The 15,648-nt window shown below is 49.0% G+C and overlaps 2 non-coding genes across 2 annotated transcripts; both read right to left on the bottom strand.

Annotated features, from left to right (window-relative positions):
- Positions 1–1,793: 1,793 nt before the first annotated feature.
- Positions 1,794–1,866, bottom strand: Trnaa-ggc (transfer RNA alanine (anticodon GGC)). The gene has a single exon. It is a non-coding gene; the product is annotated as a tRNA-Ala (tRNA).
- A 4,262-nt stretch (positions 1,867–6,128) lies between these two features.
- Positions 6,129–6,201, bottom strand: Trnaa-ggc (transfer RNA alanine (anticodon GGC)). Its single transcript has one exon. It is a non-coding gene; the product is annotated as a tRNA-Ala (tRNA).
- Between the last annotated feature and the right edge of the window lie 9,447 nt (positions 6,202–15,648).

The following is a 15,648-nucleotide window of genomic DNA, read 5'->3' as shown; positions in this document are numbered from 1 at the left end:
AACACTACTCTCTATGTATCCGTTAGGGTGTCTTTCAGGTTTCGTGCATTCTGTATCGAATCGTAGTTGGCCACAATGAAAGTGGCACGTATAACGTCGAAAATAGAATTCGGACACCGCTCTGAGTAAGTCCAACGTGTTGTCCATCCTCTAGACTTCAATGAGGTTAAGCCGCGATACCTAAGACAGATCTGCACTCGATGACACCTCGATAACAGCCGGTTCCCACACTTACATCTTGCTCTCCTTACGTCAGTATACATCATATCAGTCTGTGACGCTGGCTTTGCAACATCTTGCATGCCTTTAGGTTCGCCGCGACCAACACTTACCATGCACTGACCACAAAAAATGGAGGCGCCGCGGCTTGAACCCTGGACCTTTCACATGCCAAGCGAACGCTCTACCAACTGAGCTACGCCCCATGCACGAGCATACTGCGCTATTCCCCATTCTTTGCGACTCAGATGCGCACCGACACGATGGTTGGTTGGTTTGTAGCGGTGAAGGGAGCAGAGTACAAAGGCGCGGACCCGTTCATATACACAAAAGTTCCAAGTAGTTTCGATGCTCTGGTATTACAAATGCAAATTCCGTCTGTTTTTAACGTCTTAAATTGAAAGAGCCGTCACAAATTGCTCCGTTTTCACTCCTTGTCGACAATCATACAGCACCTGAGGTAACAAACACATCTCGAGCCCCATTGTGCACTCCATTATTCATGCCAACTCAGTGCCTCGCTCTTTACTACTGTGTACCAATCTTGTCGTCCAACTGCAAAACACTGGGCCACAACAAGTTTCCGCGTCTCCATTGCACTGCGCATACTACGAAACGCTCCCCAAACTTGGCACTCACCCTCGCAGCCGACTTTTGCGACTTTCCAAACGCTCACGCTAGTGACAGCATTATTTATAGTTCGACGTCGCGCCAAAGCGAATGAGCACATTTCGCCTACGGCTTAGGCCGCCCTCCTAGTGTGGCTGCTCGGTGTCTGCAGGCAGCGAGGGTCTGCAAGCTTCCCGTGTTCGCACCTATGTCACCTGTGCTTGCTTGTCAGAGACAGACTATCGCAAAACATACAACTCACTCCATGAATTGATTGCTACGGCATCTGTTATCAGCAGTCACAACTAGCAATACCAGTAGCAGCGGACTGCACGCAAAGAATAGGAATGTTCAGTGGGATTTACGTGAACTCGGCGCAAGCTTGTATCTTCCTAGACACATCTGCTGGCTGTGAATTATTCCACTTGCATATCAAGGTGCGCATGTAGGTGTGTTAAAAATTCTGGAGGCACTGGGTATTGATCCCAGTACCTCTCGCATACTAAGCGAGCGCTCTACCATCTGAGCTACGCCCGCCCCCCCGAAGACTAAGGGTGCTACATACAGCCATATAGACGACACAGACCCTTGCACTCCCATTATTCAGCAGACAAACACTACTCTCTATGTATCCGTTAGGGTGTCTTTCAGGTTTCGTGCATTCTGTATCGAATCGTAGTTGGCCACAATGAAAGTGGCACGTATAACGTCGAAAATAGAATTCGGACACCGCTCTGAGTAAGACCAACGTGTTGTCCACACTCTAGGATTCACTGAGGTTAAGCCGCGATACCTAAGACAGATCTACACTCGATGACACCTCGATAACAGCCGGTCCCCACACTTACATCTTGCTCTCCTTACGTCAGTATACATCATATCAGTCTGTGACGCTGGCTTTGCAACATCTTGCGTGCCTTTAGGTTCGCCACGACCAACACTTACCATGCACTGACCACAAAAAATGGAGGCGCCGCGGCTTGAACCCTGGACCATTCACATGCCAAGCGAACGCTCTACCAACTGAGCTACGCCCCTTGCACGAGTAAACTGCGCTATTCCCCATTCTTTGCGACTCAGATGCGCGCGGACACGATGGTTGGTTGGTTTGTAGCGGTGAAGGGAGCAGAGTACAAAGGCGCGGACCCGTTCATATACACAAAAGTTCCAAGTAGTTTCGATGCTCTGGTATTACAAATGCAAATTCCGTCTGTTTTTAATGTCTTAAATTGAAAGAGCCGTCACAAATTGCTCCGTTTTCACTCCTTGTCGACAATCATACAGCACCTGAGGTAACAAACACATCTCGAGCCCCATTGTGCACTCCATTATTCATGCCAACTCAGTGCCTCGCTCTTTACTACTGTGTACCAATCTTGTCGTCCAACTGCAAAACACTGGGCCACAACAAGTTTCCGCGTCTCCATTGCACTGCGCATACTACGAAACGCTCCCCAAACTTGGCACTCACCCTCGCAGCCGACTTTTCCGACTTTCCAAACGCTCACGCTAGTGACAGCATTATTTATAGTTCGACGTCGCGCCAAAGCGAATGAGCACATTTCGCCTACGGCTTAGGAAGCCCTCCTAGTGTGGCTGCTCGGTGTCTGCAGGCAGCGAGGGTCTGCAAGCTTCCCGTGTTCGCACCTATGTCACCTGTGCTTGCTTGTCAGAGACAGACTATCGCAAAACATACAACTCACTCCATGAATTGATTGCTACGGCATCTGTTATCAGCAGTCACAACTAGCAATACCAGTAGCAGCTGACTGCACGCAAAGAATAGGAATGTTCAGTGGCATTTACGTGAACTCGGCGCAAGCTTGTATCTTCCTAGACACATCTGCTGGCTGTGAATTATTCCACTTGCATATCAAGGTGCGCATGTAGGTGTGTTAAAAATTCTGGAGGCACTGGGTATTGATCCCAGTACCTCTCGCATACTAATCGAGCGGTGTACCATCTGAGCTACGCCAGCCCCCCCGAAGACTTATGGTGCTACATACAGCCATATAGATGACTCAGACCCTTGCACTCCCATTATTCAGCAGACAAACACTACTCTCTATGTATCCGTTAGGGTGTCTTTCAGGTTTCGTGCATTCTGTATCGAATCGTAGTTGGCCACAATGAAAGTGGCACGTATAACGTCGAAAATAGAATTCGGACACCGCTCTGAGTAAGTCCAACGTGTTGTCCATCCTCTAGACTTCAATGAGGTTAAGCCGCGATACCTAAGACAGATCTGCACTCGATGACACCTCGATAACAGCCGGTTCCCACACTTACATCTTGCTCTCCTTACGTCAGTATACATCATATCAGTCTGTGACGCTGGCTTTGCAACATCTTGCATGCCTTTAGGTTCGCCGCGACCAACACTTACCATGCACTGACCACAAAAAATGGAGGCGCCGCGGCTTGAACCCTGGACCTTTCACATGCCAAGCGAACGCTCTACCAACTGAGCTACGCCCCATGCACGAGCATACTGCGCTATTCCCCATTCTTTGCGACTCAGATGCGCACCGACACGATGGTTGGTTGGTTTGTAGCGGTGAAGGGAGCAGAGTACAAAGGCGCGGACCCGTTCATATACACAAAAGTTCCAAGTAGTTTCGATGCTCTGGTATTACAAATGCAAATTCCGTCTGTTTTTAACGTCTTAAATTGAAAGAGCCGTCACAAATTGCTCCGTTTTCACTCCTTGTCGACAATCATACAGCACCTGAGGTAACAAACACATCTCGAGCCCCATTGTGCACTCCATTATTCATGCCAACTCAGTGCCTCGCTCTTTACTACTGTGTACCAATCTTGTCGTCCAACTGCAAAACACTGGGCCACAACAAGTTTCCGCGTCTCCATTGCACTGCGCATACTACGAAACGCTCCCCAAACTTGGCACTCACCCTCGCAGCCGACTTTTCCGACTTTCCACGACGCTCACGCAACGCTCACGCTAGTGACAGCATTATTTATAGTTCGACGTCGCGCCAAAGCGAATGAGCACATTTCGCCTACGGCTTAGGCCGCCCTCCTAGTGTGGCTGCTCGGTGTCTGCAGGCAGCGAGGGTCTGCAAGCTTCCCGTGTTCGCACCTATGTCACCTGTGCTTGCTTGTCAGAGACAGACTATCGCAAAACATACAACTCACTCCATGAATTGATTGCTGCGGCATCTGTTATCAGCAGTCACAACTAGCAACACCAGTAGCAGCTGACTGCACGCAAAGAATAGGAATGTTCAGTGGGATTTACGTGAACTCGGCGCAAGCTTGTATCTTCCTAGACACATCTGCTGGCTGTGAATTATTCCACTTGCATATCAAGGTGCGCATGTAGGTGTGTTAAAAATTCTGGAGGCAATGGGTATTGATCCCAGTACCTCTCGCATACTAAGCGACCGCTCTACCATCTGAGCTACGCCCGCCCCCCCGAAGACTAACGGTGCTACATACAGCCATATAGACGACACAGACCCTTGCACTCCCATTATTCAGCAGACAAACACTACTCTCTATGTATCCGTTAGGGTGTCTTTCAGGTTTCGTGCATTCTGTATCGAATCGTAGTTGGCCACAATGAAAGTGGCACGTATAACGTCGAAAATAGAATTCGGACACCGCTCTGAGTAAGTCCAACGTGTTGTCCATCCTCTAGACTTCAATGAGGTTAAGCCGCGATACCTAAGACAGATCTGCACTCGATGACACCTCGATAACAGCCGGTCCCCACACTTACATCTTGCTCTCCTTACGTCAGTATACATCATATCAGTCTGTGACGCTGGCTTTGCAACATCTTGCGTGCCTTTAGGTTCGCCGCGACCAACACTTAACATGCACTGACCACAAATAATGGAGGCGCCGCGGCTTGAACCCTGGACCTTTCACATGCCAAGCGAACGCTCTACCAACTGAGCTACGCCCCATGCACGAGCAAACTGCGCTATTCCCCATTCTTTGCGACTCAGATGCGCACGGACACGATGGTTGGTTGGTTTGTAGCGGTGAAGGGAGCAGACTACAAAGGCGCGGACCCGTTCATATACACAAAAGTTCCAAGTACTTTCGATGCTCTGGTATTACAAATGCAAATTCCGTCTGTTTTTAACGTCTTAAATTGAAAGAGCCGTCACAAATTGCTCCGTTTTCACTCCTTGTCGACAATCATACAGCACCTGAGGTAACAAACACATCTCGAGCCCCATTGTGCACTCCATTATTCATGCCAACTCAGTGCCTCGCTCTTTACTACTGTGTACCAATCTTGTCGTCCAACTGCAAAACACTGGGCCACAACAAGTTTCCGCGTCTCCATTGCACTGCGCATACTACGAAACGCTCCCCAAACTTGGCACTCACCCTCGCAGCCGACTTTTCCGACTTTCCAAACGCTCACGCTAGTGACAGCATTATTTATAGTTCGACGTCGCGCCAAAGCGAATGAGCACATTTCGCCTACGGCTTAGGCCGCCCTCCTAGTGTGGCTGCTCGGTGTCTGCAGGCAGCGAGGGTCTGCAAGCTTCCCGTGTTCGCACCTATGTCACCTGTGCTTGCTTGTCAGAGACAGACTATCGCAAAACATACAACTCACTCCATGAATTGATTGCTACGGCATCTGTTATCAGCAGTCACAACTAGCAATACCAGTAGCAGCTGACTGCACGCAAAGAATAGGAATGTTCAGTGGGATTTACGTGAACTCGGCGCAAGCTTGTATCTTCCTAGACACATCTGCTGGCTGTGAATTATTCCACTTGCATATCAAGGTGCGCATGTAGGTGTGTTAAAAATTCTGGAGGCACTGGGTATTGATCCCAGTACCTCTCGCATACTAAGCGAGCGCTCTACCATCTGAGCTACGCCCGCCCCCCCGAAGACTAAGGGTGCTACATACAGCCATATAGACGACACAGACCCTTGCACTCCCATTATTCAGCAGACAAACACTACTCTCTATGTATCCGTTAGGGTGTCTTTCAGGTTTCGTGCATTCTGTATCGAATCGTAGTTGGCCACAATGAAAGTGGCACGTATAACGTCGAAAATAGAATTCGGACACCGCTCTGAGTAAGACCAACGTGTTGTCCACACTCTAGGATTCACTGATGTTAAGCCGCGATACCTAAGACAGATCTACACTCGATGACACCTCGATAACAGCCGGTCCCCACACTTACATCTTGCTCTCCTTACGTCAGTATACATCATATCAGTCTGTGACGCTGGCTTTGCAACATCTTGCGTGCCTTTAGGTTCGCCACGACCAACACTTACCATGCACTGACCACAAAAAATGGAGGCGCCGCGGCTTGAACCCTGGACCATTCACATGCCAAGCGAACGCTCTACCAACTGAGCTACGCCCCTTGCACGAGTAAACTGCGCTATTCCCCATTCTTTGCGACTCAGATGCGCGCGGACACGATGGTTGGTTGGTTTGTAGCGGTGAAGGGAGCAGAGTACAAAGGCGCGGACCCGTTCATATACACAAAAGTTCCAAGTAGTTTCGATGCTCTGGTATTACAAATGCAAATTCCGTCTGTTTTTAATGTCTTAAATTGAAAGAGCCGTCACAAATTGCTCCGTTTTCACTCCTTGTCGACAATCATACAGCACCTGAGGTAACAAACACATCTCGAGCCCCATTGTGCACTCCATTATTCATGCCAACTCAGTGCCTCGCTCTTTACTACTGTGTACCAATCTTGTCGTCCAACTGCAAAACACTGGGCCACAACAAGTTTCCGCGTCTCCATTGCACTGCGCATACTACGAAACGCTCCCCAAACTTGGCACTCACCCTCGCAGCCGACTTTTCCGACTTTCCACGACGCTCACGCAACGCACACGCTAGTGACAGCATTATTTATAGTTCGACGTCGCGCCAAAGCGAATGAGCACATTTCGCCTACGGCTTAGGCCGCCCTCCTAGTCTGGCTGCTCGGTGTCTGCAGGCAGCGAGGGTCTGCAAGCTTCCCGTGTTCGCACCTATGTCACCTGTGCTTGCTTGTCAGAGACAGACTATCGCAAAACATACAACTCACTCCATGAATTGATTGCTACGGCATCTGTTATCAGCAGTCACAACTAGCAACACCAGTAGCAGCTGACTGCACGCAAAGACTAGGAATGTGCAGTGGGATTTACGTGAACTCGGCGCAAGCTTGTATCTTCCTAGACACATCTGCTGGCTGTGAATTATTCCACTTGCATATCAAGGTGCGCATGTAGGTGTGTTAAAAATTCTGGAGGCACTGGGTATTGATCCCAGTACCTCTCGCATACAAAGCGAGCGCTCTACCATCTGAGCTACGCCCGCCCCCCCGAAGACTAAGGGTGCTACATACAGCCATATAGACGACACAGACCCTTGCACTCCCATTATTCAGCAGACAAACACTACTCTCTATGTATCCGTTAGGGTGTCTTTCAGGTTTCGTGCATTCTGTATCGAATCGTAGTTGGCCACAATGAAAGTGGCACGTATAACGTCGAAAATAGAATTCGGACACCGCTCTGAGTAAGTCCAACGTGTTGTCCATCCTCTAGACTTCAATGAGGTTAAGCCGCGATACCTAAGACAGATCTGCACTCGATGACACCTCGATAACAGCCGGTCCCCACACTTACATCTTGCTCTCCTTACGTCAGTATACATCATATCAGTCTGTGACGCTGGCTTTGCAACATCTTGCGTGCCTTTAGGTTCGCCGTGACCAACACTTACCATGCACTGACCATAAAAAATGGAGGCGCCGCGGCTTGAACCCTGGACCTTTCACATGCCAAGCGAACGCTCTACCAACTGAGCTACGCCCCATGCACGAGCAAACTGCGCTATTCCCCATTCTTTGCGACTCAGATGCGCACCGACACGATGGTTGGTTGGTTTGTAGCGGTGAAGGGAGCAGAGTACAAAGGCGCGGACCCGTTCATATACACAAAAGTTCCAAGTAGTTTCGATGCTCTGGTATTACAAATGCAAATTCCGTCTGTTTTTAACGTCTTAAATTGAAAGAGCCGTCACAAATTGCTCCGTTTTCACTCCTTGTCGACAATCATACAGCACCTGAGGTAACAAACACATCTCGAGCCCCATTGTGCACTCCATTATTCATGCCAACTCAGTGCCTCGCTCTTTACTACTGTGTACCAATCTTGTCGTCCAACTGCAAAACACTGGGCCACAACAAGTTTCCGCGTCTCCATTGCACTGCGCATACTACGAAACGCTCCCCAAACTTGGCACTCACCCTCGCAGCCGACTTTTCCGACTTTCCACGACGCTTACGCAACGCTCACGCTAGTGACAGCATTATTTATAGTTCGACGTCGCGCCAAAGCGAATGAGCACATTTCGCCTACGGCTTAGGCCGCCCTCCTAGTGTGGCTGCTCGGTGTCTGCAGGCAGCGAGGGTCTGCAAGCTTCCCGTGTTCGCACCTATGTCACCTGTGCTTGCTTGTCAGAGACAGACTATCGCAAAACATACAACTCACTCCATGAATTGATTGCTACGGCATCTGTTATCAGCAGTCACAACTAGCAACACCAGTAGCAGCTGACTGCACGCAAAGAATAGAAATGTTCAGTGGGATTTACGTGAACTCGGCGCAAGCTTGTATCTTCCTAGACACATCTGCTGGCTGTGAATTATTCCACTTGCATATCAAGGTGCGCATGTAGGTGTGTTAAAAATTCTGGAGGCACTGGGTATTGATCCCAGTACCTCTCGCATACTAAGCGAGCGGTGTACCATCTGAGCTACGCCCGCCCCCCCCGAAGACTAAGGGTGCTACATACAGCCATATAGACGACACAGACCCTTGCACTCCCATTATTCAGCAGACAAACACTACTCTCTATGTATCCGTTAGGGTGTCTTTCAGGTTTCGTGCATTCTGTATCGAATCGTAGTTGGCCACAATGAAAGTGGCACGTATAACGTCGAAAATAGAATTCGGACACCGCTCTGAGTAAGTCCAACGTGTTGTCCATCCTCTAGACTTCAATGAGGTTAAGCCGCGATACCTAAGACAGATCTGCACTCGATGACACCTCGTTAACAGCCGGTCCCCACACTTACATCTGGCTCTCCTTACGTCAGTATACATCATATCAGTCTGTGACGCTGGCTTTGCAACATCTTGCGTGCCTTTAGGTTCGCCGCGACCAACACTTACCATGCACTGACCACAAAAAATGGAGGCGCCGCGGCTTGAACCCTGGACCTTTCACATGCCAAGCGAACGCTCTACCAACTGAGCTACGCCCCATGCACGAGCAAACTGCGCTATTCCCCATTCTTTGCGACTCAGATGCGCACGGACACGATGGTTGGTTGGTTTGTAGCGGTGAAGGGAGCAGAGTACAAAGGCGCGGACCCGTTCATATACACAAAAGTTCCAAGTAGTTTCGATGCTCTGGTATTACAAATGCAAATTCCGTCTGTTTTTAACGTCTTAAATTGAAAGAGCCGTCACAAATTGCTCCGTTTTCACTCCTTGTCGACAATTATACAGCACCTGAGGTAACAAACACATCTCGAGCCCCATTGTGCACTACATTATTTATGCCAACTCAGTGCCTCGCTCTTTACTACTGTGTACCAATCTTGTCGTCCAACTGCAAAACACTGGGCCACAACAAGTTTCCGCGTCTCCATTGCACTGCGCATACTACGAAACGCTCCCCAAACTTGGCACTCACCCTCGCAGCCGACTTTTCCGACTTTCCACGACGCTCACGCTAGTGACAGCATTATTTATAGTTCGACGTCGCGCCAAAGCGAATGAGCACATTTCGCCAACGGCTTAGTCCGCCCTCCTAGTGTGGCTGCTCCGTGTCTGCAGGCAGCGAGGGTCTGCAAGCTTCCCGTGTTCGCACCTATGTCACCTGTGCTTGCTTGTCAGAGACAGACTATCGCAAAACATACAACTCACTCCATGAATTGATTGCTACGGCATCTGTTATCAGCAGTCACAACTAGCAAAACCAGTAGCAGCTGACTGCACGCAAAGAATAGGAATGTGCAGTGGGATTTACGTGAACTCGGCGCAAGCTTGTATCTTCCTAGACACATCTGCTGGCTGTGAATTATTCCACTTGCATATCAAGGTGCGCATGTAGGTGTGTTAAAAATTCTGGAGGCACTGGGTATTGATCCCAGTACCTCTCGCATACTAAGCGAGCGCTGTACCATCTGAGCTACGCCCGCCCCCCCAAAGACTAATGGTGCTACATACAGCCATATAGACGACACAGACCCTTACACTCCCATTATTCAGCAGACAAACACTACTCTCTATGTATCCGTTAGGGTGTCTTTCAGGTTCGTGCATTCTGTATCGAATCGTATTTGGCCACAATGAAAGTGGCACGTATAACGTCGAAAATAGAATTCGGACACCGCTCTGAGTAAGACCAACGTGTTGTCCACACTCTAGGATTCAATGAGGTTAAGCCGCGATACCTAAGACAGATCTACACTCGATGACACCTCGATAACAGCCGGTCCCCACACTTACATCTTGCTCTCCTTACGTCAGTATACATCATATCAGTCTGTGACGCTGGCTTTGCAACATCTTGCGTGCCTTTAGGTTCGCCGCGACCAACACTTACCATGCACTGACCACAAAAAATGGAGGCGCCGCGGCTTGAACCCTGGACCATTCACATGCCAAGCGAACGCTCTACCAACTGAGCTACGCCCCATGCACGAGCAAACTGCGCTATTCCCCATTCTTTGCGACTCAGATGCGCGCGGACACGATGATTGGTTGGTTTGTAGCGGTGAAGGGAGCAGAGTACAAAGGCGCGGACCCGTTCATATACACAAAAGTTCCAAGTAGTTTCGATGCTCTGGTATTACAAATGCAAATTCCGTCTGTTTTTAACGTCTTAAATTGAAAGAGCCGTCACAAATTGCTCCGTTTTCACTCCTTGTCGACAATCATACAGCACCTGAGGTAACAAACACATCTCGAGCCCCATTGTGCACTCCATTATTCATGCCAACTCAGTGCCTCGCTCTTTACTACTGTGTACCAATCTTGTCGTCCAACTGCAAAACACTGGGCCACAACAAGTTTCCGCGTCTCCATTGCACTGCGCATACTACGAAACGCTCCCCAAACTTGGCACTCACCCTCGCAGCCGACTTTTCCGACTTTCTACGACGCTCACGCTAGTGACAGCATTATTTATAGTTCGACGTCGCGCCAAAGCGAATGAGCACATTTCGCCAACGGCTTAGGCCGCCCTCCTAGTGTGGCTGCTCCGTGTCTGCAGGCAGCGAGGGTCTGCAAGCTGCCTGTGTTCGCAACTATGTCACCTGTGCTTGCTTGTCAGAGACAGACTATCGCAAAACATACAACTCACTCCATGAATTGATTGCTACGGCATCTGTTATCAGCAGTCACAACTAGCAACACCAGTAGCAGCTGACTGCACGCAAAGAATAGGAATGTGCAGTGGGATTTACGTGAACTCGGCGCAAGCTTGTATCTTCCTAGACACATCTGCTGGCTGTGAATTATTCCACTTGCATATCAAGGTGCGCATGTAGGTGTGTTAAAAATTCTGGAGGCACTGGGTATTGATCCCAGTACCTCTCGCATACTAAGCGAGCGCTGTACCATCTGAGCTACACCCGGCCCCCGAAGACTAATGGTGCTACATACAGCCATATAGATGACACAGACCCTTGCACTCCCATTATTCAGCAGACAAACACTACTCTCTATGTATCCGTTAGGGTGTCTTTCAGGTTTCGTGTATTCTGTATCGAATCGTAGTTGGCCACAATGAAAGTGGCACGTATAACGTCGAAAATAGAATTCGGACACCGCTCTGAGTAAGACCAACGTGTTGTCCACACTCTAGGATTCAATGAGGTTAAGCCGCGATACCTAATACAGATCTACACTCGATGACACCTCGATAACAGCCGGTCCCCACACTTACATCTTGCTCTCCTTACGTCAGTATACATCATATCAGTCTGTGACGCTGGCTTTGCAACATCTTGCGTGCCTTTAGGTTCGCCGCGACCAACACTTACCATGCACTGACCACAATAAATGGAGTCGCCGCCGCTTGAACCCTGGACCTTTCACATGCCAAGCGAACGCTCTACCAACTGAGCTACGCCCCATGCAGGAGCAAACTGCGCTATTCCCCATTCTTTGCGACTCAGATGCGCGCTGACACGATGGTTCGTTGGTTTGTAGCGGTGAAGAGAGCAGAGTACAAAGGCGCGGACCCGTTCATATACACAAAAGTTCCAAGTAGTTTCGATGCTCTGGTATTACAAATGCAAATTCCGTCTGTTTTTAACGTCTTAAATTGAAAGAGCCGTCACAAATTGCTCCGTTTTCACTCCTTGTCGACAATCATACAGCACCTGAGGTAACAAACACATCTCGAGCCCCATTGTACACTCCATTATTCATGCCAACTCAGTGCCTCGCTCTTTACTACTGTGTACCAATCTTGTCGTCCAACTGCAAAACACTGGGCCACAACAAGTATCCGCGTCTCCATTCCACTGCGCATACTACAAAACGCTCCCCAAACTTGGCACTCACCCTCGCAGCCGACTTTTCCGACTTTCCAAACGCTCACACTAGTGACAGCATTATTTATAGTTCGACGTCGCGCCAAAGCGAATGAGCACATTTCGCCTACGGCTTAGGCCGCCCTCCTAGTGTGGCTGCTCGGTGTCTGCAGGCAGCGAGGGTCTGCAAGCTTCCTGTGTTCGCACCTATGTCACCTGTGCTTGCTTGTCAGAGACAGACTATCGCAAAACATACAACTCACTCCATGAATTGATTACTACGGCATCTGTTTTCAGCAGTCACAACCAGCAACACCAGTAGCAGCTGACTGCACGCAAAGAATAGGAATGTGCAGTGGGATTTACGTGAACTCGGCGCAAGCTTGTATCTTCCTAGACACATCTGCTGACTGTGAATTATTCCACTTGCATATCAAGGTGCGCATGTAGGTGTGTTAAAAATTCTGGAGGCACTGGGTATTGATCGCAGTACCTCTCGCATACTAAGCGAGCGCTCTACCATCTGAGCTACGCCCGCCCCCCCGAAGACTAATGGTGCTACATACAGCCATATAGACGACACAGACCCTTGCACTCCCATTATTCAGCAGACAAACACTACTCTCTATGTATCCGTTAGGGTGTCTTTCAGGTTTCGTGCATTCTGTATCGAATCGTAGTTGGCCACAATGAAAGTGGCACGTATAACGTCGAAAATAGAATTCGGACACCGCTCTGAGTAAGACCAACGTGTTGTCCACCCTATAGACTTCAATGAGGTTAAGCTGCGATACCTAAGACAGATCTGCACTCGATGACACCTCGATAACAGCCGGTCCCCACACTTACATCTTGCTCTCCTTACGTCAGTATACATCATATCAGTCTGTGACGCTGGCTTTGCAACATCTTGCGTGCCTTTAGGTTCGCCGCGACCAACACTTACCATGCACTGACCACAAAAAATGGAGGCGCCGCGGCTTGAACCCTGGACCTTTCACATGCCAAGCGAACGTTCTACCAACTTTTTTTTTTTTTAATTATCAGATTGACTTGGTATATTTCACGAGAATTCAGACAACCATAGTCAAATCATCATTTAATATTAGCTGCAAAAAGAAAATCAACAAATTAGGTGAAACACAAATAAAACATTTCTTCTGAAGGGGAAAACCAACCCGTTACCCCACCCGTATGAATTTTGGGTGTATATATATACATGCAAAAGAGAGAGGGAAAAAAAATTACGAAAAAATACAACAAGGGAGGGGACTCGAGCTCAGGGAAGAAACAGGAATTACAGGGGAACTTAACCAACCCCTTGACGGTTAAACACAAGAAAAAGCATATTCGCAAAAAGCGTTCGGTATTGTGGTAACCGCTGCCATTTCCAATGCGCAGTTGACAAATAATGTTGAAAAACGCGGGGATCTGGGTCATTACCGCCTTCAATGACGTAATGGACATAGTAACCCAAGAGCCAGACAATCGTGTTCGTTTTCGTCTGAGGAAAATAAGAGATGTCCGGATGTAAGAAGATGTCGTCTGGGAATGCGGTTTCAGGCCGTCTAGTAAGAGAAGCTAATTGACGGCGGACCCAGAGCCAATGATCCCGTCCGCAAGCAACTAGCCTGTGAAGTAAGGTGTCAGTTTGATGACATTCCTCACACTGATCAGTCGGACGAAGGCCAATACGAAAAAGACGATCACCAGTAGGTATCAGACGGTAAATGACCTTATACCACGTTGAAACAATCTCCATCGGCAAAATGGGAAGACTAAGATGAGACCAGACCGTTTTCCATGACGTTGACGGGGAAGCAAGTTCAACAGAAGAAGGGAAACATGCTGTACCCCAACGGATTTGTAGCATGTTGGTAGTAATATGCGTCAGAGAAAGTATATCAGCACCCAGAATACCGCAATTTAGGATTAATCCGTCCAACATCAACAGGAGGGGTCAGACTGGCCGGCCGGAGGCGGGAAAGTAAACGAGAGGTGACTGAATGCGGAGCCCGCGTACAGGTTAAAACATTGCGGCGGGCAAATAAGATGGACGTCTTCACTTTGATATCTGAAAGACCCAATCCTCCAAGCTTCCGAGGCCTGGCCACAACTTCATACCGGACACGGAAGACATGGCGGCGCCACAGAAATCGACTAGACAGCTGTTTCAGCCTGCGGGCCATCATCGCGGGAAGCGGGAAGACCTGCGCAACGTAGTATATTTTACTGAAGACATAGGTCTCTAAAACCCGTGCCTTGTGAAGGAGGCTAAGGGAACGGCGGTCATGTTCAAGGATCGCCCCGTGAACACGACTCGTAACCTCACGCCAATTTAGTGCCGCCATTTTGATCGGATTACGATCCACTATGATCCCCAAGGTCTTATGGCGTTCGACAACCGTCGCCCAATGAATGACGACATGATCAAAGCCTCTCAACGGCAGGAACGTGCATTTGCGATCATTAATGCGAGCACCAGCAAGACCACAAAATGAATCCAAGGTATCCTTAAGCCGCGGTATGTCCTCGGCATGTCGTACTAAAACCATGACGTCATCGGCATATGCACGGACTGCAAAAATTTCCCCCAATATATTCCAGCCACGTAAGTGCATGGTGAGATGGCGAAGTAAGGGCTCTAAGGATAGAACAAAAAGTGACATGGATAAGGGGCTTCCCTGGGGTAACCCCGTCTGATCGATATCCGGGGGGTAGGGTGACCGTTCACAATCCCCGAGACACTGATACCGGTAAAAAGATTAGTTAAGACTTGTCGTGCAGCATTATTAAAGCCGACAGCGGTGAGCACTCTCGATAAAAAATCATGGCTGACGTGATCGAACGCTTTTTGGAAATCAAGAAAAAGCAAAGCCCCTGGGATATTAGCGGCAGCCGCCACCGAGATTACATCGCGACATTCGAGAACGGAAGTCAGTATCGTGCGTCCAGGCACACAGCTTTGGTGGGCGGCAATAATGGTATCGAGCAGCTTAGAGAGACGGATATTAATTGCTCGAGCGACAAGTTTATAATCAAAGTTAAGGAGAGTAATAGGACGGAGGGAATCAATTGCAGGTCGACCTGTGGATTTCGGGAGGAGGACCATTCTGCCTTCCTGAAAAGGAGCAGGAAGTGAGACTCCCCGCATCACTTCATTTACCATTGACGTTAAGGTGTCACCAATGAGCGGCCAAAATTGAACATAGAACTCCTTAGGAATACCATCTAATCCAGGCGACTTGCGGGACTG

Source organism: Schistocerca gregaria, chromosome 10, assembly GCF_023897955.1.
Source record: "Schistocerca gregaria isolate iqSchGreg1 chromosome 10, iqSchGreg1.2, whole genome shotgun sequence".
Classification (NCBI taxonomy): Eukaryota; Metazoa; Arthropoda; class Insecta; order Orthoptera; family Acrididae; genus Schistocerca; species Schistocerca gregaria.
Note: the sequence above shows the minus strand (reverse complement) of the source record. Positions and strands in the feature narration are given on the sequence as shown.